Source organism: Accipiter gentilis, chromosome 20 (assembly GCF_929443795.1).
Source record: "Accipiter gentilis chromosome 20, bAccGen1.1, whole genome shotgun sequence".
NCBI lineage: Eukaryota > Metazoa > Chordata > Aves > Accipitriformes > Accipitridae > Astur > Astur gentilis.
The window spans coordinates 23530802-23556422 of record NC_064899.1 but is presented as its reverse complement, the minus strand read 5'-3'; the positions used below and the strand labels follow the sequence as shown (position 1 = coordinate 23556422).

Here is a 25621-nt window from a genome sequence, read left to right as displayed (position 1 = left end):
CAGTCTAGGAGGAATGTACAAGGTGACACAGTTAAACCACTTCCACAAGTGTTTTATCATTAGCTGCATTTTGTGTGAAGGAGTAAAACAGCACTCACACTGTTAGTTACTGTCAGAGAAGTAACTGCCTTTCTGCTGTTAGGAACTGCTTTTAATTTACAACAGTTCTACTTATAATATACTTGATATGTCTAAGACCTGTTCACACAGCAGGTGTAAGTGCAAATTTGGCATCAGAGCAGACCATGAACATTGTCAAGATGAAGAACAAAACTACTTCTCTAGAAATACCTTTATTTTTTCCCATATCTAATTTATAATTCTTGTCTGCACTGTCAGCGCTTTGGCTTTTCATTGCCTCAGCTCAGCGCTGCTTTCAGAGGTGACTGCACCAATCATTTTCCTGCCCCCTTCTCTCCCTTTTATCCACAGCTGCCTTTAGGTCTGGGTGCATCTTTCTTTGAAGCAAGCAACCTCCTCTCCGTTTCCCTCTCTCCTCAAACTTCACTTCTGGTTAGCTTTCAACTGTCCACCTTTGACACAATTTTCTCCTCCTCTTTTCCTGTCTCATCACGAGCAGCTGTGATAAAAGCAAAATACAGCCACACTGACAAGATACTTTCAAAACTGAAAAGCTACTCTCATGGTTACTATGTGCTGTATTACACTAATTTAGCTTGGAAAAGTGTATTTTTAAAGGCACATAGGTGGCAGCTGGACAGTCCTCTGACATTCTTTGCTCGTGAAGCGTTTTTGAAAATTGTCATACACATATTGCTATGGCAATGAATATTCCTCTTTCACAAGTGGTATATTATTAATAGCAGATGATAATACATACATGTAGCTGTTTCTCTGCCTCCTCAAAGTGCTCTCCAAAATGTCACTGATGCCTTGCCTAAAACGTTAATGTTATTGCAATACTTAAGGGCATGGTGATATTTTTTGGCACCTGTACAACGAGTCAAATGGAATTGTTCACAAGTAATTTGAGTAAATCATAGACCTTTCTCTGATGTTTTAATTTTGCTGGTTATATCTATTGCTTGAAAAAGCAGTATTACATATTACCAAAAGCAATCATTGTGCAAAAGTCTTTGCAGATGTATTGCATCCCCTCTTACTGTTTATACATTATCCCAATAAGTATGAGCAATAGACCCACGGCAGTATAATAGTTTTATGTGGAAACAGTACCAAAATTGTGGTATGCTCATGCTACCAAGGTCTGCTGTAAGGGCAACACAAGTCCTGTGCCTGATTACAAATATTTCTGCACACTGCTGCATTGCACCAACCCTGCTTCTGCCTCCACACTTCTCTTTTCCCAAAGCAAGGCCAGCAACACTACCTGTAGAGCTGCTGCTATTCTCCACAGCAATGAGATGGGTTGAAAGTGAGCCACAACCCCTTATTCTCTGAAAGCAGGACCCCTTCTCTTCAGGTGCTGGGAGGAAAAGAGGGGTACAACCAGGTGGGAGTGGGAATGCATGTGGTTATTCCCACACCTCCCATAGGCAGGGAGAAGGAATTCCTATATTCCAGAGGAGCAAGAGAGGAAAAGGGAAACACCTCATACAGCAGTTTCTGCCACAGAGGTCCTTCAGGTGAAATTTTAGCCTCATCTGGCCTTCCAGCTGACCTGTCTGGAGAGAAGGATGAAGGACAACCACACTCAATTACTGCCTAATAATTACTGCCATCAGTTCAGGGAGATAAGATGCAGATACCTCAATGTCTCAGTATCCCTTTATCTTCAAGGTTTTTCATTGGGATGTTGTGCAAAAATTACACCTACAGGTATTTTAAACACCTAACAAGGCAAATGAAAAGGAATAGCAATAATAAGAAGTTACAACAAACCCACTGAACTTAGCGTTTGAGGATTGTAAATCTTGTTCTCCAGGATTATAATTCCAATCAGCAGTGAATGTCCATGACATTTTATTCTGTTTCATTGAGTTCTGCCATCAAACTACCCATACAGACCTAGGAAAGAGTTGCATCAGTATTAGCAGATAGCCTTACTGTAAGACTGTTTTATTGGAAAGCAGTCAAATTGCACCATGTTCACAATGTATTAATGAAAAAATGCTATGTTGTTATTAATGCTCTATTGCTTCAATTGATTCATATCTACAACTGAACTGAGCAGGAAGATGTGAAAGATTATAGAGCCAAAACGGAAGAGCCCAAGGAAGTACCCAAGATAAAATGGCATTGTGGTGGGTTGACCCTGGCTGGATGCCAGGTGCCCACCAAAGCCGCTCTATCACTCACCCTCCTCAGCTGGAATGGGGGAGAGAAAAATATAACGAAAGGCTCGTGGGTCAAGATAAGGGCAGTTTAATAAAATGATAGCAAAGGTCGCGCGCGAAAGCAAAGAAAAAACAAATGATGTTACTCTCTACTTCCCATCAGCAGGCGATGTCTGGCCACTTCCTGGGAAGCAGGGCTCCAGTACGTGTAGTGCTTGCTCCGGAAGACAAAAATGCACCCCCCTCCGTCTCCCTTCACTTAGCTTTTATATCTGAGCTGACGTCACACGGTATGGAATATCTGTTTGGTTAGTTTAGGTCAGCTGTCCTGGTTATGTCCCGTCCCAAGATCTTGCCCTGCCCCAGCCTGCCATTGAGGGGAGGGCAAAAATGTTGGAGAGACAGCCTTGATGCTGTGCCAGCACTGCTCAGCAGTAGCCAAAACACTGGTGTGTTATCAACACCTTTCTAGCTACAGAGCTGCAGAGCACAGTGCTATGAGGGCTGCTATAGGGAGTACTAACTCCATCTCAGCCAGACCCAATACAGGCATATTCTTATTTTACATTAAAATGCTTAGAAAGTTGTATTAAAAGATATAATTTGACTTTTCCCAGAGTACTAGTATATGAAGATCAAAAACTATAGACTGATGGAAAAAGTAGAAGAGAAAATAAAAAGATGACAACAAACAATTAAGCTAAAAAAATCTTCAGCCTGTTGTCTGCATTTATACACACCACCACCAGTTATATAAAAGATCCCAGAACTATTCTGGCACTTACAGAATGTCACATAGTATATATGGACAAATGCAAAAGGACACTTTCCAAATATGCTGGAAGAGAAATGTGAGAGACATTAAGCATTTTTTAGCTTGGAACAATAAGACATACAACCTCATTAAATTCATTTTGTGACCTGGAAGTTCATCATTCAGTTTTACTACCTGATGTTGCTGAAAACAATCAATTTGTATATACAGATTTAAAGACTGACTTCATTCTGTTTAAAAATCCATGATTAAAAATTCTAAAATTTTCCATTTATGCAGACTATAAGACTTCCCCATGCTATACATCTGGAAAAGACAAGAAATGCAATGGACTAAGTGGTGAAAGCTAAGAGCAAATTTTACAATGAAATAAAGGAGGAAAGAAACGGGGAAAAAGAAAGGACAGAAAAGGGAAAAGGGGAGGAAAAAATATACTTACAAATACCAGATTTCTTTTACCTAGATTAGCATACCAGATTTTAGAATACCCTTTACAAAATACTTTAGACTCCGAGGCATCTGTGAGGTAAGGCTGATACTCACTATGTGAGATGACTTGGCTCAATCCTGCAGAAAATCTGACCTGCTCCCTTTGCATGGATATGACACCCCTACCAATACCAGCCAGTTCCAAAGGGAAAGCAAAAAAACCTCCCTCTTAATACTGTTTTCATCACTTCGTAAGCTCCTAAAGGTTTGACATTTTTTATGTAAAACATGATCTGTCTCTATTTAACCCCCATTAATGAATTAAAATTATCATGTTGTTGCTACTATAATGATAAAAAAATTAGTCACACTCTACTGAAGCTGATTTAAATGACTGTCACTTAGATAATTTTGCAAGAAACAATTTCCTGTTGTACTTCACTGAAAGAGTTCAATAATTTTCTATTGCTGAATGAACGTTTACTCATAATTCCAGACCAAAGAGCATGTCCAAAGTGGGCTCAATCATATTGTTAGGAAGGAAAAATTAGATGCAAAATTAGCATGTGCACACAGTTTGGCTCAGAACCTGCTATAACAAAATACTCTACAATGTAAGCCAATGAATTAGCTTGGCTTACGTTCCTTGCAAGGTACAGCCGACAATATGAGATGCTTGCTAAACAGTAACATACATCCTTTGGAAAGAAGAACCCTGCTCCGGTATCAAAAGTTTGAAATAGGTTGAACTTCAAGCAAAAAATTCTTTGCACTAATTCCTCAATGTTTAAATAAGGATCCTTAAAATAAAGTCCATGAGTTTCTATGACTGGACCCAAAGACACTGCTTGCGTTGAAAGAGATGGCTGAGACAGTCGGACAGTAATTTACTTAGATTCACCTCATGTTACCAGTACATGCAACACCAGGAACCCTTCTGACTTATCAAATCAAAAGAAATGTCATAATAAACAAATTTGAGACTTTCTGCAGGTAATAGAAAAATAGAAGAGCTAGAGAATTCTCAGGGTACATGAATTTTACAGCTGCACTGCCGGAACTGCAAAACTACCCAAGACCAAAACCAGCATAAGACCCTTTAATTTTGCAAACATCTTTCAAAACAAATAGTTTACAGACTTAATTAAACTATCAGCAAAAAACCCACCTGGTTCATTATGTCTTAGGTGAAACTTTCAGCCTATTTAATATGCTGCCTGACTTTTATCTCATATAGAGTACTAGACATGGAAACGAGCTCTTTGGAGGGGATCTTCAGAGCTCTGAGGCATGCAATCCAGCAGGTTGGTAGTTAAGCTGGGAAATCAACAATGCTAGGAAAAAAATATTAGTGCTGACCTAAAAAAATAAACTCAATAAATGAAAATCAGGAAAATAGAGAAAAGAGATGTAAAAGGCTCCCAGCTGGGGACCCACAGGGCAGCCTCTGCGAGGAGAGGCCAGGGTCGCCCCGTTCGGGACAGGGTTGGTTCCAGTGGGTGTTCCAGCTGGTTCCAAGGGACCCACCACAGGGCACAGCTGAGGGGAGCCAGGAGCACCTCTGCAGGCATTTTCCCCAAGCGTTTAGATATCTGCCTCCTTTGTTTCTCAAAACCCAAATGGGTAATTATGTATTTATGCTAATTGGCAATAAGTTAAATTCCCCAATTCGAGCCTGTTTTGCCCATGGCAACAGATATAGCTTTATTTAGATTAAAGATCAGTTGAATTATGTGGGATTTGGTTGGAATTTTATTTTTCACTCTAATGAGAATTTGTCCTTAAACTGGAGCTGCCTGGAATTGTCAAGATTGCTGTTAATATCTTGCATTTGTATAGAGCTTTTCACACTGAAATATCCCAAAATATTTTATAAATTACAGCTACTGGTCAAGCACCTTCCTGTCAAAGGGTAAAGATAATTTTGGCAGTGGAAATGACAGGGAAATTTAATTAAACATTTTTCAACTGCCTTTGGAAAAAATCCAGAACAGCTGACTGCCTTCCAGGAACAAGAATTCATCACTAGAAATTTACCCTTGATGCCTTCTCAAAAGGAACATTTTGTGGAGCCGGTGCATCTAGAAATGGTGGCAAGAGCTTTCTTCAGTCACAAAATATCAGTCAGATGTATTTTTTTTTTAACTTCAGTCCAACAGGAGAAAAAGAACAAAATTTCCACAGATTTGCCACTGCTAGGGGAAACATAGTTCAGGCTAACATATTTTGAGATTAGGTCTATCTGAAACATCTATGATAAAAATATCAATATTTCCATCTTTGGGCTATATTCGGAAGTGTCCAATACACTTCTTAATAATATACTGTCGTGCAAGGTAGAGTTTGTCATAGTACTTGGTGAAAAGAAATACATATCTAAACCTTGTTTTCTTTCATGGCAACTGCATACTACAGAAAGTGGTAGCTGTTTTGAACACAGCGCTGTTTCCTTCAACATTTTGGGGATGCTCATTATTCTCACATATTTGCTAGAAGAGAAAAGTATATTTTTTTAACAAATTTTTAGTATGTCAGAATGAAGTTTTAACAGCTTGTGACTAGGGAGTTAAAAAACATTGTGATGGAGAAATTCAATTTTCAGTTTGGTTTCAAAAAAATCTAGTTTATGCACAGCATATGTCACATAAAACAATACATTCTGTTTCTTCTTCAAGTTCTGGACAACTGAGGACCTACAGAGGATTTTAAGCAGAACATCTTGTTTTTCCTTTTGGCGCTATTTGTCTATTTTAAAATAGTAAAAATGGCAAAGCCATCACATGAATAATTAATACTTAAGTCATCCTGAGCAAGATTTTCAGCAGCAGGTTTTTTTGTTATCTTCATGCTTTGAATGCAAATCTAAATGCCCTTATGTGGAACATGTCTATGTACACCGGTTATACATTCAGTGGTTTCATAGAAACAGAAGCTTTTCAGAGTATTCCCCAACTTTGGTACTTTAAGCTGCACAACCTAATGATTAAAACCACAAACAATATTATGCAATTCCATACCTAAGATTATTATTTTCTGGTCTTTTCACTCTGTGTTCATTATATATGAAATATTTGCTATTTTTGCTTCAGCATTTCTCTTGCCCTGCTAAAGTTTCGTGTCCCCTACAGATCTGTTAAAATGTGACTGACAAAGGACTCTCAGGCTGACGACGAATCTGTGACTTGAAGAGGAGGTTGCTGGGGAAAGAGGAAAAAAAATGTGCCAATTGCCTGCTTTAAATGCTTAAATGCAGTGAAATGTCCAGATCAGAATCAGGTTTATGCCTTGACTGGCTTTGAAATATAACTGTTTCTCCTCTAGCATAGTCTTCAGGACATTTCTAAAAAGTTTATTACTGGGCATATTACTATAAGCTGTGAAGTTGCAGGAAAGGAATGCTTCCCACTCCTGTTTTCTTTCCCCAAAGCTGATGATTGATGACTACAGGTTACTGATTTAAGCTATGTCATTTTCCTCACATACTATGTAGGAATCTGTGCATTTATCTTTGGGTCCTTCGGTAATGTTTGAGTATATCACATAAAAATTAGAGACGCCATTTAGAAAGAGGTAACTGATTTTCAATGTTCATTTAGTTAATAACTAGTGTTTTGATGCTGATTTTCAAATCAATTACTAGTTTGCATATAGTGGTCTAGTCATTTGGACAAGTTAATGCACTCTGTGCACTGTGCAAATTGTTTGTTTCAATTATCTGTTGATAGCCAATTAAAGGAGGAAGGGAGGATCTTTGTCAAATACAACACACAGTATTTTCTTTAATGATGGAACAGAAAGGCAGAATAATGAATAACTTTAAATGAAGGACTAGTGAACAACATTCTTCCAGTCCCATTAGCATCAATGTTAAATCCCTTGGGTTTAGTATTGCAGATATTTTCACCAGCGCTTCAGAGTATTCTGCTTGACAGTCACAACCGTGACCACACAAACACAGCAAACCACAGGTATTTTACTCATATACATCTTTCTAACCAATTGGATGGCTTTATCTGCTCACTGTACTGAAGCTGGATTGCTCAGTAGGAGCTGAAGGTACTTCAGCTACCTTTTTTTTTTTTTTTTGTTACACAATGCTAGCATTTGTACAATCTCATTACATACACAAACATATTCAGACTGAGCATGAAGCCCTTTACATAGGTATCTCTTGCAGGCAGAGGAATGGCCAATACTTACATGCAGTATTCATTTACCCCAGGTTTCTTAGTCATTCACGGTCTCTTGTTTCTCTGTCTTGAATTGGTCAGTGTTCTTGATCCAGAATGAGTCCACTGGACACAAATAAATCAAACTAATTCTTTTCAAGTAAGGTATTTGATATGGACCAGTCTCCTGCAGTTCAGAGATGCCACTGGATAGACAGTGAAAAAGTCCATGAAAGTACAGAGAATGAACTCACCAGAAAAAGTGGCTGCTAAACACTACGTCACTGAAATTTTTTTCCAAAGATTTACAGGTAGCAGCATTTGTGGGCAGGGTTAATTGCAGCAGCTAAAGGCAGAGGGTAGTTAGGTTTATCTTCAAGATTTCATTCAAAAGAAGGGAAGACCAGAAAGTCTTAGGAATGCGTGACCCATTTTTAAATATTCTTAAAGAGTAATTTAGCTCTGAAAGAGCTCAGGAAAGAGCAGCTCCCATGTTCAAAGTCTACCAAAATCAAAGTCTTACAGTGGAGAGTGATTGTCAGCTTTAAAAGTAAGTGTTTCCACCTCCCTGTAATGATACAAAAGCTACAGAAGAGCAAAAAAGTCAGTAAATCCATACCTGCTTCTTCAATGTATTAAAAAAAATTATTTTAGATTTTTTGAAACCAAAAGTAAAATCTAGCAGTTGTTTTAGATTTTTGCTTTTCTGGAGGATAATATTTAGATTTTCTAATATTTTTATATACTTTAAGTTCTCTTCAGTGCCATGTACTACTAAATTAGAAAATCTCTCAAACCATCTCTAAAGAAATAGCAGTGTCGGGTGTTTCATTAAATAACCATTGGTGCAATTTATTATCATATAGCTAAATTAAAGAAGGCTCCAAGAACGGACAGGTGAAGTAGCTTGTATTTTCCACAAGTTAAAGGTCATATACAAACCATTACTGCAGAGCAGCCATTTACAGTCATGCTTTTCTAAGAGTAGTTTAGTTATGTACCATACTCTTACTCACATCAGCCTCAGTAAATACCTCCTAATTGTCTTAGCAGCTCAGGTTTCAAACTTTTATGATGTGGTAATTCTACTAGATATCCATCCTAGCATTATTTCCTCTGTTCTTTTAGCTACTGACATATTTTTTTTCTCTAGCCAGTCAATCCCATTTTCAGGAGCCAACCTTTTGTATGGCTGAGCTTTTGGAATTTTCAAGTGTAGTAGGTGAGGTGAGTTCCTAGTAAGAAACAGTAGCCTAAAAAAACTCACCTTGATCCTAACAATAATTAAACTGTTATTTGGCTGCTGTGTTAGACAAACTAGCCCTATTTCTCTCTTATCTTTCACTTTTCAGCCATTTCTTTCAACTTGCTAGTGACCTTCACTGCTGCTTTCCAAGATGTCTCCCATTTCATCAAACCTCTTTTTTAGCAGTTAATTTGACTTCTTGCTGTAAAAGTACCTGTCTGTAATTACCTTTTTATTCTTCGGCTTAAAGCAGCTTTGCCTGTACCCTAAATCAGTGCTGGTGACTTTTCCTGCAATAAGCCTGATGACATCACATATAATTGTCATTTATTCCACAACCTTCTCCTTTCCTTGCAATTACTTTCCAGGGTTCTCTCAGTATCTGCCATCTGCATTCTTCCCTGATTTAAAAAGAAAAATAAATTTGTCAGATACCCTCTCTGGGCTGCTCCCCAACATCCTAGGGTGAGCCTAGGGCAGTAAGCTAGCATGAATATACCTCCTATTGCCCTTACGCTTCCCATTTGGATGCAGTAGCTGCCCACCATGAGGCAAAGGCAATTTTAGGTTTATTAACCTTTAGCTGCAAGTTTAATTATCTCCCTGCAGTAACCTTAGTCCCCTCTGCTTTGTCCCTGCCATGTTCTCCCAGACCCATACAAAAGATGCAGCATGAGAATTTAAGGTGAAAAAAGAAAGGGTCAAGCCTCCCGCACCCAGTCTTAGATCTCCTCTCCTCCACGCCAGCTTCTTCTCAAAAGATGCTGTGCTGTTCCTAGATAAAAGTACCCTGCAGAAACGAAATTAAATGTTGTTTTTGTTTTGTTTTTTTTTAACGGGACTTCACTGACTTGCTTCCCATAGCAGTTCCCCCAGTACAGCCGAAGACAGTTGCAGTTTTCTACTGCAACTGTAGAGAGCAGTCGAGACCAGGCAGATCAGAGAAATTTCAGATTTCTTCTTTCAGGCTGTCTTCCCGCATTTCTCAGGCAAAAGTCTTGATCTGAGCACCTTACTCAAAACAGCAACAGATACCATTTTTCATTATGAAAGTACTTTACATGATTTGACACCTCTTAGTCCTTCAGCAACTTGTTTCCTGAATGACACGGGAGAATAAATAGTTTATTTCAAAACCAAATCAAGGGCAGATCAGAATTCAGTAATTCCCTGAATGCCATCTAAACCAGTCACTGACTAAAGAATAACCTCACAGCGCAAGGATATTTTATTCCTTCAGAGATATACTCCTGGGGAACATTTGCTACAGTATTTGTATGATGCTAATCTATGTGGAGAGACACAGGAATATACACATATTTGGTGCAAAGAACTGGCGATACAAGCTATTGCGCAGGAACACACAAATGCTCTGCTATTAGTGGATACACATACAGAACAACAGCACTCAGTTACTTGATCTAAGCGTCACCAGAAAGGAAAGGGCTACAGAGAAGAGGCATCTCATTTTTCTTTATCATACGTTTTGTATGTAGCTTTTTGCTTCATGTTTTATAATGATAAGACATAACTCATTCCAAATGCTTCATTTCAAGCTAGTGTCTCCAGGTATTAAATATCAAGTATTTCCTATGTCATGTAGGTAGGTTAGATTATCCAATTACCCATAAACATTGTTTTGGTCTCCATGGTTACTCAGGTGATTCTGACATTTTTCTTCCACACCATTGGTTGCCAAGGATACAAGTTCTTATAAAATACAGCAGCTACAAGTCAAGATTGCAGGGGTATAGTCCTTCTGCACGCAGCAGTTCTATATAATAAATCTTCCATGACACAGCATTGGAATCCTGAAGGCATTCTCAGTGGAGTTCTTTGATTTAACCAGGTTAGTTAGTTTGTTATAAAAGGAGAGGATGCTCACCAAAGCTATCAAACATAAATGTATATGGCATAACTACATTGCCTGAAATAAAACACTTGAGTACCTTCTGGCAAAGGTAGGAATATCCTGATCCTAACTATATTATTCTGAAATAGAATTCCAAACCAAACCAATGGAAACTGAATCAGAGCAGAATGCTTCATACGTTTAAGGCCAGTATCACCTTACCAACAGGGATAAGCCCCCTGCACTGTACAATAGCTACTTGTTAAAAAGAATCACAAATATTTGCAAATGTCTGCTGCGCTATGTAGACTGACAAAATTAGACAAAACTGCCTATAAACACAAAAAAGGACAGAACAGGAAGTGCGCTTAGCTGGGTTTACATTTTTCTGCCACAAAAATTGCAAAGACAACTGTATGTGGACACTCATATGTCTAAGTATCTGAACTGTGAGGAGAATAAGCAGCTGAAACAATTGAACTGTATTCAGAAGTGGAACCCTTAATGATCCATCAGATTGCATGTAAGAAATAGATGCTGTTTGTAATTTCGCAGTTTACATATTAAAAAACAAAACCTGTATTTTCATTGGAACGCAGTTCTCCAATATCTAAACTTTTCAGTTCTTTCAACTTGAAAAAATAAAATACCCATACTTCAGACATGTGACCCCATAAAAACAAACAACTTGCTAAAAATTAATCACTTCTTATTCTGTAAAAACTCAAAAACTGCTACAGTGTGCTATAGCAAATTATATCATCCTAGTAGCTGTAATATTCACTCCTAAAAAGACAAAGCAAAATATAATCAAAAACCCCCTTCTGAATATTGTTGCTGTCCAAAATGACAGATCACATTTCTCAGTCATAATGTGATTCCGAATAAAAAATACCTTTCCTCCCATGAAAGTTTTCTTTTTTTACAGATGTTCTAGAAACCCTGAGTATCAAGCATCTAAAATAAAATCTTGAATTGTTTTTGTTCGGTCTTGTGATTTTTTGTAATTGTTCTTGTCAATGGGCATCTCTTTATTTCCTTTTATATGGTCCTATATTTAAATCTGATCACACAGAGACTTTTTTTTTAATCCATACAGGAAGTTTTTAGCCATTTCTCCATATTATTAACAACATATTATTGACAGTAACTTTTTTAATGCACAAAATGTAAGCAGTAATTTAAAAAAAATAGAAATGGCTTTCATTTCTGAATCATACACTATCCTTCTAAAGATGGATGAAGTTAACAGACAGTCTCACCATCTGCTTAGGAACATAATATAGAACAATTACGAGACCCAGGGTTTGCCTTTTAAAATATTATATTGCAATTTTAAATGGTTGACCACTAAGACATTACAGAATCTGTGAGGGGAGTCCAATTAGCTGCAGAACAAGAAAGGTTATTTGGATGTTTTTAATATAATTAGGTTGGGTTTTTTCTTCTGTCAAATTGCCTACTTTCCTTTTTTAACAGATTTTACTGACTTACCTCAAAGTCTGCATTTTCAGTTTGTTAGCTGATTAAGAATGCTAGTAGCCAACTGAGTAAACAACTCCATGAAGAGATTTGCAAATTTATAATCATCATACTTTATTTAAGACCAAATTCAATTCTATCAACTGTAGCTGGGGAATAACTTCTTAAGCTACCAGTGTTATAAACCTAATGCATTAAAATTACGTCTGGAATTCATTAGGAAGTTGCAAGCTTTATGTGAAAGCTAGTATCCAGAACACCCTGAACCAAGCAGAAAACATTCTAGAAACACTGTCAAAAGTGTTGATATAAAGTATAGAGCTAAATCTTTTTGTTTGTCCTGAACATAAAAGTAAAATTTGGATGTTTAGCTCCAACATTAGGGAACTTTTTGAGTACAGGATTTTAATGTGACCCATTATTCAAGAGCTGGCTGAAACCACCTTTCTGGAAGAGTTGCACTCTAGTCCATGAAATATGCTTCTGTGGATCAGAAAATAGCTGCATAAACAATACTGTAAAACTAGTAAGAGAGAAAATATACTGCAGAATTTCAGCAACAGTGAAGAAAATTGTATAAAGCAAGAATATACTGCACAGTGCATGGTGTGAGTGTTTAGGAAATCAGATTTTTCTGATGTGTCTTCTGAGCCACTTTAAAAATTTAACCTCCCTATGCTTTCTATCAGCAACCAAGTTGTGGGAGTTTGAAGCTTCAGAGCTTTGTATCTTCTTGCCAACAGATGGTGTGGAAACCAAGAGCTAACACAGGTTCAGAAGGAACTTGGGTACTCATGTACTAGAAATACAGACACAGAAATACCATAATCAGCTCACAAACACTAAGCCAAATAACTGCTAGATAGATGCTGGGCAGACTTTAAAGCCATCATGGCTATTTTTCCTTAGCCATCTACTTTTGGCAATGATATGGGACAGGGTACTGCACTAGATGAACCTCTGGTTTGACTGCACTTATGTAAGAAATATTTGACATGCAATTTTAACAAGCAGCTCTCCAGCATAAGAGAGAGTAAGAATGAGTGCTACATGAAAGATTCTGCTCAAGATAAAATTACACTGTGAGGTATAAAACCACTTGAAGCTCAGCCTGGCTAATTGCGAACAGCCTGGATTTTCTGTTCCGGGCCCTGTAACTATAAACAGTACAGTGATATGGTTATAAAAATGGGCCATCATGACACCATTTCTTTTTTCAAAACCCTCAATCTGCTTTAATATCCCTAATCCAGTTGGCTATTTCTTTTTGGAAGGGTGACCTTGCAGGGCCATTTCTGGTTGGGTACCTTTGCCAGCATGGACCAGAGGTCACGGGGCCAGCCAAGAAAGCAGAAAGGCAGCAGGGCCAGTCATTTTACTGTAATTAAATGTGTGTAAACTATGTCAGTGTGTTTCTGTTTCCACAGCTGACTTGTTTTTAAGGACTGATTAATACTATGGGAATCAACTACTGCAAGAAACAGCAACAAACTTTTAAAGCATGAGGGAAAGCCTGCTGCAGGGATCAGAAGGGGAAGAGCCCCCATTCCAGCTCCTGTTGGCACCGCACACCCCTCCCACTGCCTCAGGGCCTGAAAGCCCACTCTGGGGGGGTGCTAACCTGGCCTTGCTAAGCAATGCATTGTGCCCTCTGGGGCACAGTCAGTTGGGGCAGGGGACTCACCGTGCTCACCCAAAAGGATGCCCATACCCTACAGCCACAGGGCTGCATGCCTCTCTGCTGCAGTAGGTCATGGCATGGAAGTACAAATCTGAGATCACCAAGAACATACGGATTAAGGAGAGTGTTAGTGTGAAGTAACCCTTCCTCTTAGATCAGAAGCCCTACTTACCTCCTGGCCTCAACAAGCTGCCCAAGTGTAAAGAAAAGCCACATCTAAATGCAGCTTTTCATTACTTTTTGGCTTCTTGAAGGGCAACCACAATATAACAATTGCAATAATATCACCATAATATTTTAAAGGAACTATTCTCAACATGCCCAAAAAGCTTTTCAGCACTAACACCCAGCTTAGAAACATCAGTGCGAAGCCACGTGAAAGCTAAGCCAGAAAACTCAGGACTTGATTTATTCAGTTATGTTCCCAAATAACTAAAAGCTTATAAAATCCTAAGATACATATTGCTTTTTACAAAACAGCTTGCAACCATACCAGCAGAAGAGAGTACTTGGGCTAAGTTTTTTAATTTTGAAAAGGTTTTTGTTTCCTTAGACTCTCAAGGAAATGATGATGACAGAGAAAAAGAGGGGTTTAACCTCATTCATGGTTTCCTACATTACCATACTGAGTCTTTTGTATGTGCCTTTTATAGTCCTTTGGCCGATGTGTGTTTTTACAAGGAATGAAACTGATGTTAAATTAAATGACTCCAAGTTTAAGTGACTGGGGACATTTCAGTGCTAAGTGAATTGGACTGAACCCAGCGGAAAGAACCCTTGTACCAATATTCAAGTCTAATCCTAACCCTTGTGTAGATAGGGGAACTGAGACTGTGCTTTTTAAATGATATCAGTGGTATGAAATTCTGGAGTCTAATATCAAATCATTAGTGCCATGTGATGCAAAAAAAAGACAGCCTAGTTAAGACTTACAGTGTCAGTTCATATTTACTGGCATTTTTAAGGAGTCATTTCTGTACCAGTTGACTTAGACCACAAGACAGGTTCTTTCTCTGTATCAGTAACTTTGCTGCTGCAAGTCTTCCCTGTCCTCCTGCACCTGGCTGAGTAACAATACCAGCACAAGAAAAGAGTGCTCACGCCTTTTGATTTGCTGCGTGCTCTCTTTTTCCTCACCAAGAGGAAAGAAATGTCATGAGGTTTGCTTTCACTATTTCCGTTTCCTTCCCCTCCCTGGTAGTTGCAGCCAAAGGATTCACAGGGAAGGTGAAGACAGGGATGGCAATTTAACATTCCCAAGGATGCTGAAATAGTTTAATCTGTCATGGTTTAAGCCCACGAGGCCACTCGCTCACTCTTCACCCCTAGCCCTGGTGGGATGGGGATGAGAAAATATAAAGACATGCTCATGGGTGGAGACAAGGACAGAGAGGGATCACTCACCACTTATGGTCATGGGCAAAAGACAGGCTCAACTTGGGGAAAAACCAAAATCAATTTAATTTACTACCAATCAAATCAAAACAAGGATGCTGAGAAGTAAAACCAAACCTTAGAACACCTTCGCCCCACCCCTTCCTCCTTCCCACCTCAACTCCGCTCCCAGTTCTCTCTCCCTCCGCCCCTCAGTGGCATGGGGAATGGGGGTTGGGGTCGTTTCCTCACACCTTGTCTCTGCTGCTCCTTCCTCCTCAGGGGGAGGAGGACTCCACACTTGTCCCCTGCTTCACTGTGGGGTCTCTCTGACGGGATACAGCCCTCCACAAACTTCCCCGGTGTGGGTCTTTTCCACAGATCTGACCTTCAGTCACAGATTGCTCCAGTGCAGGCCTTCCCATGGAGTCCCAGCCATCTTGGTGGGCATCCCCCTGCTCCGGCATGGGCTCCTCTCTCCCCGGGCTGCAGGTGGGAATCTGCTCCCCTCCGTGGGCTGGGAGGGGGACAGCCTGCCGCCTCACCGCGGGCCACGGGGGCATCAACCTCCTCCTTCAGTGACCTTGCCATCTACACAGGGGTTCCTCTCACAGCCCACATCTCTCCCCCTACTGCAGGTTCCCTCTTTTATGTTCTCCCACAGGCACCACCAGCGCTGCTGATTGGCTCAGCCTTGGAAGGGGCGGGACTAACTTGGACCCAGGGAAAGTTCTAGCAGCTTCTCTCAGGAGCCGCCTGTGTCCCTGCCTGGCTACTGAAACCTGCCGCACAAACCCAAACTGAAGGGAAGGTACGGTAAACTTGTGTTTTGTCAAAGGAACACCATTTTACGTGGTCTCCTGCATTATGGCTGCTTTTGTTTATGTGGGCACCTTCCGGACTCTTTTGAAAGATGTGAAAAAGGCTAATGGTTGATCTTTTAGGATAGGTTTTTAATTTGGGGAAGAAAGAAAAGAAAAAAAGAACATTTAGACCTCTGTGTGACTTAGCACAATGCCTAAACTTCAGATCCATCTTTAGCATTGACGAACTGATTCCTCCTTTGAAGGGCAATGTTTGTTAACCTTTGAAATAGTGAGTAGGGACATAATATTTTTACTAGGAACAAGCAAAGTCATAACACTTTGTAAGGGCCAATTCATTTTTCTAACTATAAAGACAGGCAAGAGGAAGACTATCTTCGGCATAATTAGTGGTTAGTCATTCTTCCAGAATGAGGAAATTATGCGTAGAGCTTTTAAAACTCTTCTTGAACTGCAGGAAAAGCAATATTTAAAAAAAATTAAGAGGGCATAAATGCTAAATTTTTTTTTACTGACTATTGAATGCTAAGCAAGCACTACATCTTTAATTAAATACACTTTAAACCACTTAATAAGTACCCAAATTGCTGACAATCAAGAGTCAGAGCCCTTATATCAATTTGCCTTTTACATTGATGTAAAAGGTAAAATAGCTGCTGAATATGGCAACTAAAACTTGTAAGAAAACATTATAAATATTTAAAGGGATAGAAACAGCAAAGTATAACCAAGCAAAACATTTCTTGGGCTATAACTTGATAATTCAATTTCTTTCTCTGATTCAGTGATACATATGGCATCTATACATCCCAAAGGACTTACACAAACATGGGAATGTAAGAAAATGCAGTAATTCTCTCCTATTGATAATCAATGACACCAGTGGACCTTGAGGAAATCCTGTACTATCGGAAGCATTATTTTATTAATAATTTGATTCAGATATCAAGAGAAGCAACTTGTTTTAACGATCCAGGCAATGTTTTAAACACCTCTACATGAAAATAGCTTGAAATTACTAAAAGAGAAGAGCTATACATAGAACAACGTAAGGAAATGTTAAACATCTGTGGAGGTAAATAATAAATAGATCGATTTAAAAGAAAAAAAAAAAGAGGCACAACCACAGTAACAGCAGAAAATCATGTTATCATGATTAAAAGTATACACCTAAAGAACATTTATGCTCTTAACTACAGGGAGTAATCTGAAACAATAACTAATAAAAAATTGTTTTACAAAGAGGAGGTACATGGAAGATTAAAGCTATAAATATCACACATCATATAAAGGTTTGGAAGTCAATTTGATACAAGGACAAAGAAGACATATCCAAAATTACTAGATCAAAATACAAACATGATTAGCTGTATCATGGCAACACCTGCAAAACCATAACTATTGTTATGGTTGGTGTACAAAATAAAAGGCTTTGCCCTATAGATCTTAACTGAGATGTTAAAACAATGCAAAGAGTGGAACTAGTCAACAAGGAGAGAATAAAGATAGGAATAATTACACTGAAACAGGTGGATATGTTTTGATGAGTAATTGGCATGATTTTCAGCTGTATCAGCTCAAGTGATTTGAAAATCTCCACAAAGGTCATGTTATCACTTCTTGGTATTTTAGTGTGTCTTTACCCAGAGGCAGGCAATCCAATACAAAATCGTACTGAAGACACTGTGCATGCAGGTGGTGCCTTGAAGCACCTAGTGCAGGTAAACCCCAAGCAGGAGTGACTCCACTTAACTTCACTAGGGTAAAGGTTTCCAGGTTTTGTGTTCACTAAGAGTACAAAAAAGATTCATAAATAGCAGCTTTTTATTTCTTGGACATGAGGCATGTTGTGGAATATCAGCTCAGAGAAAACAGAACCTCAGCAACAGAGAAGTCATCAGTGCAACGCTGCCGTTTCAGTAACAACTGAGAAAACAGGAGATGCAGTAGGCAGGAATGTTGCTAAATTGCAACTGAAATGAAAGTAATACTGTACCTGCAACAACCCATGGTAAAATTACTAGAGTATCATTATTTATGGATTCATGCATACCTGACAAGAAATGGACCTACTAACATAAAGAAATGTTGTAAAATACAGTTTTGATTAAGGACAAGAGTAAATGTATACATCTGCCTCAAGGAAAGATAACATACTTCAACAAAAGAAAGAAGGAAAGGATTATACCATGTCACTCTACTGTCACTGGTGGGACAGAGAAGCTAATAAAAACCTGCTCAGATATCATTTGTTGAGGCAGAAGCTTTACCTGGACTGGCAGTAGAAATAACATGTGAGTACAACTGACAATGCTGGACAAACATGGCCAGGGGAATTCACCTCATCGTGGCTTTCAAAAATTCTCACAATCATTAAGCAATCAGGAAAAAATCTGTCTCAGATGCCCTGAAGGTGAATACTACCCTCTTTTTCAGTGTTGGCAGGCACTTCCTCCAGCTGAGAGAGATGTTTTTTTACCTATTTAAGATAGGAGGTGCAGAAAGGGTATTTTCAGAAAAGCACAATACAATCTAACAAAGGTTAAGTACTGGTAACCAAAGTAGTGTAGCTGCCAGACCTCTTTCTTTTGGAATAGATGCCACACGGAAAACTTCGAAGCTGCTGATTTAGCAAACCAGGGGAGAGGAGGGAGGAGAGCAGGGTGCAGGGAGGGCTGCGCCAGCCCCCTGGGATGGAAGGAACCTCCTGGCATGCTGCAGTAATACTATGCCTCAGGCCAGGGCTTCCCTGTCACAGCACCAAGCTGCTCAGAAGGGCCATTTGGCAGTGATGGGGGGTGCATGTCAGAGGCAGACTCCAAAATGCCCCTGAATGTCTGGCAGTGATTTAGTTGTCCTGGGTGATGACAGCTTCACAAGGCTTTTGTCTGATCAAATGAATGCACTTACTGTGGGAAGGCAGCTGGAGGTAACCAGATCAACATTTACCTAGAAGGCTACATTTTGAAGTTTTAATGATTTTCAGATAGCATTACAGCACGCCGAGCCTATTATTTCATGAGGGTTAAGCCTATTAGTTCATCAATGATATGAGAGGCAAGAATTGGCTTAGCAAGAAAATATCATCTTAAGCCTCAGCCATCTGCAGTGAACCTGCTTTCTCGATCTGTTCCGACATTTCATAGCATTTCTGGAGTTTGCAGACTGTGAATAGACACCAGGCGCTGCTGCTGGGTTTCTCGAATGGGAGCTGTTTGCTCTGATGCCTTTGCGTAGGACTAGCTGTGTCTTGTTCATTCAACGGAGAAGGCAATGTGCATGCAAGAAAGTCAAGGACACTAGATCAGCTACTGCTGTGCAGAGAAAGCAAACAGACGGACAGTTAGTGCTCTCATCCTTTTCCCCCTGCTTTCTTTTAAGAAATGAGGAGATACCTCCTGACAGGAGACACAGAGGACTTGTCTCCCTAAGCCTGTGCTGTGCTAAGGAGCCTTTTGCATACCTGCACATTCAAAGAGCACTAGCACTGAGCGCACAGATGAATAATCTTTCCTGCAGAAGAAATAAAAAACCAAAAATTGTGCCACTCTACCTGGTGATTTTACAGTCAGTAAAATTAGGATCACACAACCATGCGAAGCATTGGAGGAGAATCCTCTTTCCCCACTGGGTCAGTAAATCAACTCTCAGTGCTGGCAGGAAGGCTGCAAGACATGAGGAATGGGGCTGCCTCACAAAGGAAAGATAGCCAGGCTTCCTCTCCCCACACACACTTCTTCCTCTTCAAACTCAAGTAGCCTAGGTCAATGTTGGAAAAAATGTAACAGCCTTCTCAATAATCCTTTTGTGTTGTTATTAGAATAATTCTTAGGAATTCATGTGATCCTTTTTACTTAAAATAAGCAGACCTCAGTCTCCATAAGATGGCCGAAACAGCCAACACATGGAAATCACAGAAAAACTGAGGAATCAAAATTGGCATAACAACATAGCGAAAAAAATATTTTAAAAAATGTCAACAGGCAATTCCTTTAGGCTCCTTCATACATATTCACAAGGAATCCACTATTACAGTTCAGAGATTTAATTCCTTGCTTTACAGAGCAAGCACATGAGCTATGGACTCCCCATATCAAGGAAGATTTAAGTTGCTTCAGGAAATGTCATCCAGACTATTGTTAAAAAAAAATTGGTAAGGTGGGAATCAGAAGAGGAGGTTGTATGCTCAAGAGATGACATTTTTTACATCTTCAGAGCTCTTTTTTCTTCATCATCCTGTAGCACCTGCAAAATACCATTTACTCCGAGTCAAGAGTTGGCAATTTGTTAAAGACTAAGCAGAACTTGGCAATACACTAGCATCACTAGCAGGTGGAACAGGGAATTTGGGACCTTGACAGGCTTGTGCAAATCAGCGTGAAACCTTTGCAATTAAAGTTTGAAATTCACAGCTTTCTGCATTTTATTTCACTTGAAAAATGGAATTGCTTGCTTAAAACATTGCTCAGATGGACAAACTTAAACCACTTCTCTATGGCACGTGGAATTCGGTGTCGAGTAGAAAAATGCCTCTTTCCAAATGGAAATAGGCCAATTATTTTGGAGTGCAATTGTAAAAATCAAAGAAACGAACAAACCATTTCTGCATGCTCTGACTGCAAACATGCCGGAGTCCCTCAGCAGAAAATGTGAATGAGGCAAGAACTAGGGAGAGAGCAAAATCAAAGGCACAGAAATGCTGAATATTTTATTGAAAAGCTAAGCTGAATAAACGATGAGTACTCTTACAGAGTCTTCAGAGAGAGACTAGTCCTTAGGATGCAGGGCTTTGCCAGCTGAGCAGTGTTGGATCCCTGGCCCAACGTTTTTCAGTAAATTGGAAAGGCAAGAATCAGAAGGAAGGTAGAAAGAGGATGCGTAGACTGGTGGGCTCGCCCCAGCCCAGCTCACACCGGACAGGTCCTAGCCTCCGTCTGCAGTCCCCACGCAGCCAGTCACCGTGGAAAATCCCTACCAGGAGCGACAGCGTCCCCAGAACATTGCACACAGACACGGAGCAGTCAAACGCCACGCGGGTGGTGAAGGTCCGGAGACCTTTGTGCAGCACGACGATACGAAGGTGGGGGGATCCCACCTTCGAGGCCCCTCGGCAGACCAACAAGGGAGACCACGGTTGCCTTTTGAGCACCGGTACGCAACGCCACGTAGCACGGAGGGCTCGGGTACTTTCTCACGACACCTTGCTGGTTCAACATCTGAAGACCTTTGCTTAAGCTCTTAAGACCTGGGAGCCTCTTGCTGCTTTATCTCCAGCAGCAGCACCGAGGTCGAATCTCTGGAAAGGTAAAGCCCCCTCTCGGGCGGGGTAATCCCGCGGAAGGTAACGCGGCTCCACAGCAGGGAGCGGGACGGACGGGAACGGGAGCGGGGACCGGCGCCGCCCGCTCCCCGCCGCGGCGTTAACCCCGGCCGCGGGGACGCCATTCCAGCTCGCAGCCCTGCCAGGAGGCGGCGCCATTTGCTGCCCCCTGCGCCCGGCCTCTCTCCCGCGCCCCCTCCTCAAAATGGAGGCGCGGCGCCTCCTCGCCCTGCCCGTAGGAAGCCCCCGCTCTCCCTCCGGGGCTGGAGTCGGACTAACCCCGCGTCCCCGCCCGATGGACTGCATCCCGCCCCTCTTCTCCCTTCTCCCTGCCGCTGCCCGCAGGTGTGGCTCCCTTCCGCTGCGGCGGGCTCGGCGGCCTCAGCGCCGGGGCGGTGCGTGTGTGTGTGTGTGAGGGGGGGGTCTCTGGGCAGTGATCCTGCGCGGAACGCGGCGGCCGCCCCCGGGAGGTGTACGGAGGGACGGCGCCTGCTCCTGAGTCAGCAGCTGCGAGGAGGCGGGCGGCACCTCGCCGCCCGGCCCGGCCCCGCCGAGCACCCCACACCTCCCCGGCCTCCCACAGCACCCGCGCCGGCTCCCAGCCCCGCCGGTGCCGAGCACCCGCCGGAGGAAGGGGGCCGTGGGGGCCCCGCCGGCTCCTGCCCTCCGCCGGCAGGTAGGCTCGTACGCCGCGGCCTGGGTGCGGCCGCAAGGTGCCGGCGCGGGTGGGGAAGGGGGTGGATAAACGGAGCCGGCGCTGCCTAGTTCCCCGCTTGGGCACCGGGGTCCCTGGGGTCCGCGGGCAAGCGCAGCCCGGGTGGGAAGGGCTCCGGGGAAAGGAGTGCTCTGGCACGGCTGCGAGTGCCGTGCTGGAATACTGACGGGACAGTGGTGGCGATGATCCGGTCTTCGGGGAGTTCTGCCTCCTTCCCCCCGTCTGCGTGTGGCAAAACGCGTGGCGTGTGTGTGTGTAACCTGTTAGGCCGGGAGCGTGGGGAGAAGCGAAGTAGGCTGCGCTGGGGGAACGTGTATATGTTTTATATATATTTATTTGTATACATCTATAAATATATATATATGTATTTATGTATGAAGGATCAGTTTTGATGGGATGTCTTCGAAGTGTGCGTGTGCATTTAGCGATATCTGACCCGAGCTCAGGAATCACAGCTTTATGTTGTCCTCCGTGTGTGTATATATGTATCTGTCTCAATATTTATATATCCAAAGAATGTAAGAATATTACGTTTGTCGAGCTGCTCTCCAGTCTTCTGTCAAAGTGTGTGTTTGTTAGAGCCTAAACCTGCATTTATGTGTGACTGGTGAGTATGGTGCTAATGTGTAATATGTGAAATGCTTTGTCAGATTGCATTCTGAGCAGTAGAACAGAGCTTAAACAGAAAGAAATGATATGTGTGATTTTTATATCATTGCAGTTTTGGGTGCTAGCTGTGTTGGGATTGCTATAGAAAATCAGAAGACAGTTCTATCACTCCCCTGCCCCCCCTTCAGGAGCATATTATAGATAACCTATGGATAGTCGAGAGAACAAAATGAAGCACAAACTGGTTTGCCCTCTGTTCCTCCCTATCTGTTTGTGCTCTAGGAGCACTCTCATGTTCCTTATACTGCCTGCATGACAAGATAGTGGAGGTGATATACGATATACTGGCTTTTAAACTCTTTGGGGTAGGTTCTGTATCTGCCTTTGCCTTTACAATACCTTGTAGTAGGAGACTGATCCTTAGCCACGCAACTCTAAAAGGTGTTTGGTTTTGTTTAATTACCCACTCCTCCCCATGTGCACAGACATGGTATCTGTTTCAGGTAGAACTCTTCAGGTCCTTTACAGCTCTATCTTCTGTGATGTTGAATAAAGTAGACTTGCTGTGGGCTTCTTCACATATTGGTTGTATGGACTTTGCTTTTATATCTTTCCGTTAAGAAAGCATGTGGTGATGCTTGATGTTTGCTAGTTTTGATAGTGGTACTGAATGTATATCCTTAGTAGGAAATTGGTGATGAAAGGTGGAGTTGTGATCAAGTGCTGTATATCCGCAGTCTCCAATTTCAGTGCTTTAGAGGAAGCACAGAACCACTGTAATGGATATTGTACCCATGGGGAGAAGTCCTTCCTACTGTCAGGCAGTTAGCTTTCAATTTCTGTCACAAAGTGTCTTTCTGTACAAATTTATAATCTAATTTAACTGCAGATATAGTTGCTTTTCCATTTAAGTAGCTAATCTCTAACTGAATGGTGCCAGGGTATGACTGTGGAGTATTTTTCAGAATGATGTGACTTTGTGCTGAGCAGATAGGAATTCAGTCAATCAGGTTGGAGGTAATACAAATGTGGTTAGCCTGATGCCAGTTTTCAGCTAGTTAACCTTGATTAGGGGGCAGTTTAATAGTTGTTTCCCATCCTAATGAGTTTTCCTTGATAAATCTGTCCTCTGTACAGTTTATAACTCTTCTGCATGTTACAAGGAGTTCCGCTGGTTAAATATAGATGTTTTCTATAAAGAAACAAAATGTGCTCAGTCATCTGAGGTGGGGCTCTTAGGGGAGTGTGTGTGCACATGTGGGCTTTATTTGTTTATAACAAGCAACTAATTTTCTGAACAGCAGAGTTAATGAAGATTTCTGTGAATCTGTCTTGAGGTCAAACAGGGATTTTTCCATTGTCTTTGCATGTGCCTCTACATTTTTTTCCATGTAGTCCTCTCTTTCCACAGACTGCACTGATGGTGTGACACATGGGCTACCATTTTCAATTATGGAAATTGGATGACATGTTTTTTCTGTGTGGGTAGTTTTGCCTTCTCTGGCTTGGCTGTTTTTACAGAGGTGATAGGAATTTAATTACCTGCTGGTAGTCTGTTCTCTGGTTGAAATTAGTTGATGGCTTAAAGGGTACTGTAAGTAAAAAAAAAAAAAAAAAAAAAAATCTATTTACACAGTGGTCAAGTAAGCTTTTTCTCTGCAGGAGACCAGACTAACAATGGACGTAAAACTTGGCATGGTCATGTGGGTGAAAAGACTTCCTGCCCCGCCTTTCTTAGCCAAGAAGATTTACTAATTACTCTGCTCTTGTATCAACACACAAGATTTCAAGTCTAGAAAGGGACATACAGCATCCAACTGCATTAAGAGTCTTTTGTTGAAGGTGGTAAAATACCAAGACGCAAATGGAGAGAGTGTTTATGTACTTCACTTGCAAGATTTTGGCCTTTCCTGCTATCTCCTGTTGTACCCATGCCACCTTATGCAAGCTTTTTTCCTGCAGTGTGTGTGATTGTATCTCAAGCAGTGGCTGGGGGTTCAATACTTTAATCTCAAAAATGGTCAATTAGCTTTGTTGACATTAGTACTTCCATTGCTTGAGCCAGTCTCTGCCAATCAATCTGTGAACAGCTCTTGAAGGCTGTCATAAATTAGATGCACTTATGTAACTTCTAAGTCTGGTTTTATAACACCATAGTCTTTTAATACAAATATATTACCAAAAATCCTAGCACATCCATTTGACTTCAAGTGTCAGACTGTTGTTTCTTATACTGTATGGTATATTGTTAATTAATGAAGGTAATACCAGTCACCTGAAGGCCCTAAACCAGAAAGTTTGCTTTTCATTTTAAGTGAAGTGGGTTCCAGAGAACTTTTGCAGTAAAACTTAAATTTGAATGTAGTAGTTTTGTGTTGTCTTCCTCCACAATGTTGGCATCGTGACTGCTATTACTGTTATAACATTGAAGTAAAATCTAGTAGTTGATTTAATTACAACACTTCAAATTGCACTGGACAATAAATAACATAAAAGTTTTTGCTGCCCTTTCTGTAGCTGGTATTGCTTTGGCTGAAGTTGTAAACTTTTGTCATTTCAAGACACCCTCATGTTTTATGTGGCAGCTAGCCTCTACTTTTTGGAGACACTATCTGCAGTTTTGTTCGAACTGTGAACATAGGTGTGTTCAGCCCTTCTGAGATCAGCATCCAGGGTTCCTACATAGTATATTTATGAACTTGGGTCTCCTGGATGTGTAAATACTAGCTTTGCTTAGGTAGAGATCAAGTTGCAATAAGGTTGTGGGGTGTTTTTTTTAAATATTAGGTATTAAATAGCACTATTAACAATTGCAAGCGTTCAAGTATCATAAATGAGATCTCCTTAATCCTGACACTGACTTAAATGGGGTCATGACTGTCCCATG

At 41.0% G+C, this 25621-nt stretch overlaps 1 protein-coding gene across 1 annotated transcript in view; it reads right to left on the bottom strand.

Annotated features, from left to right (window-relative positions):
* The window catches only part of NRSN1 (neurensin 1), a 677204-nt gene that overhangs the window by 445674 nt on the left and 205909 nt on the right, over positions 1-25621 (bottom strand). The window lies entirely within an intron of this gene.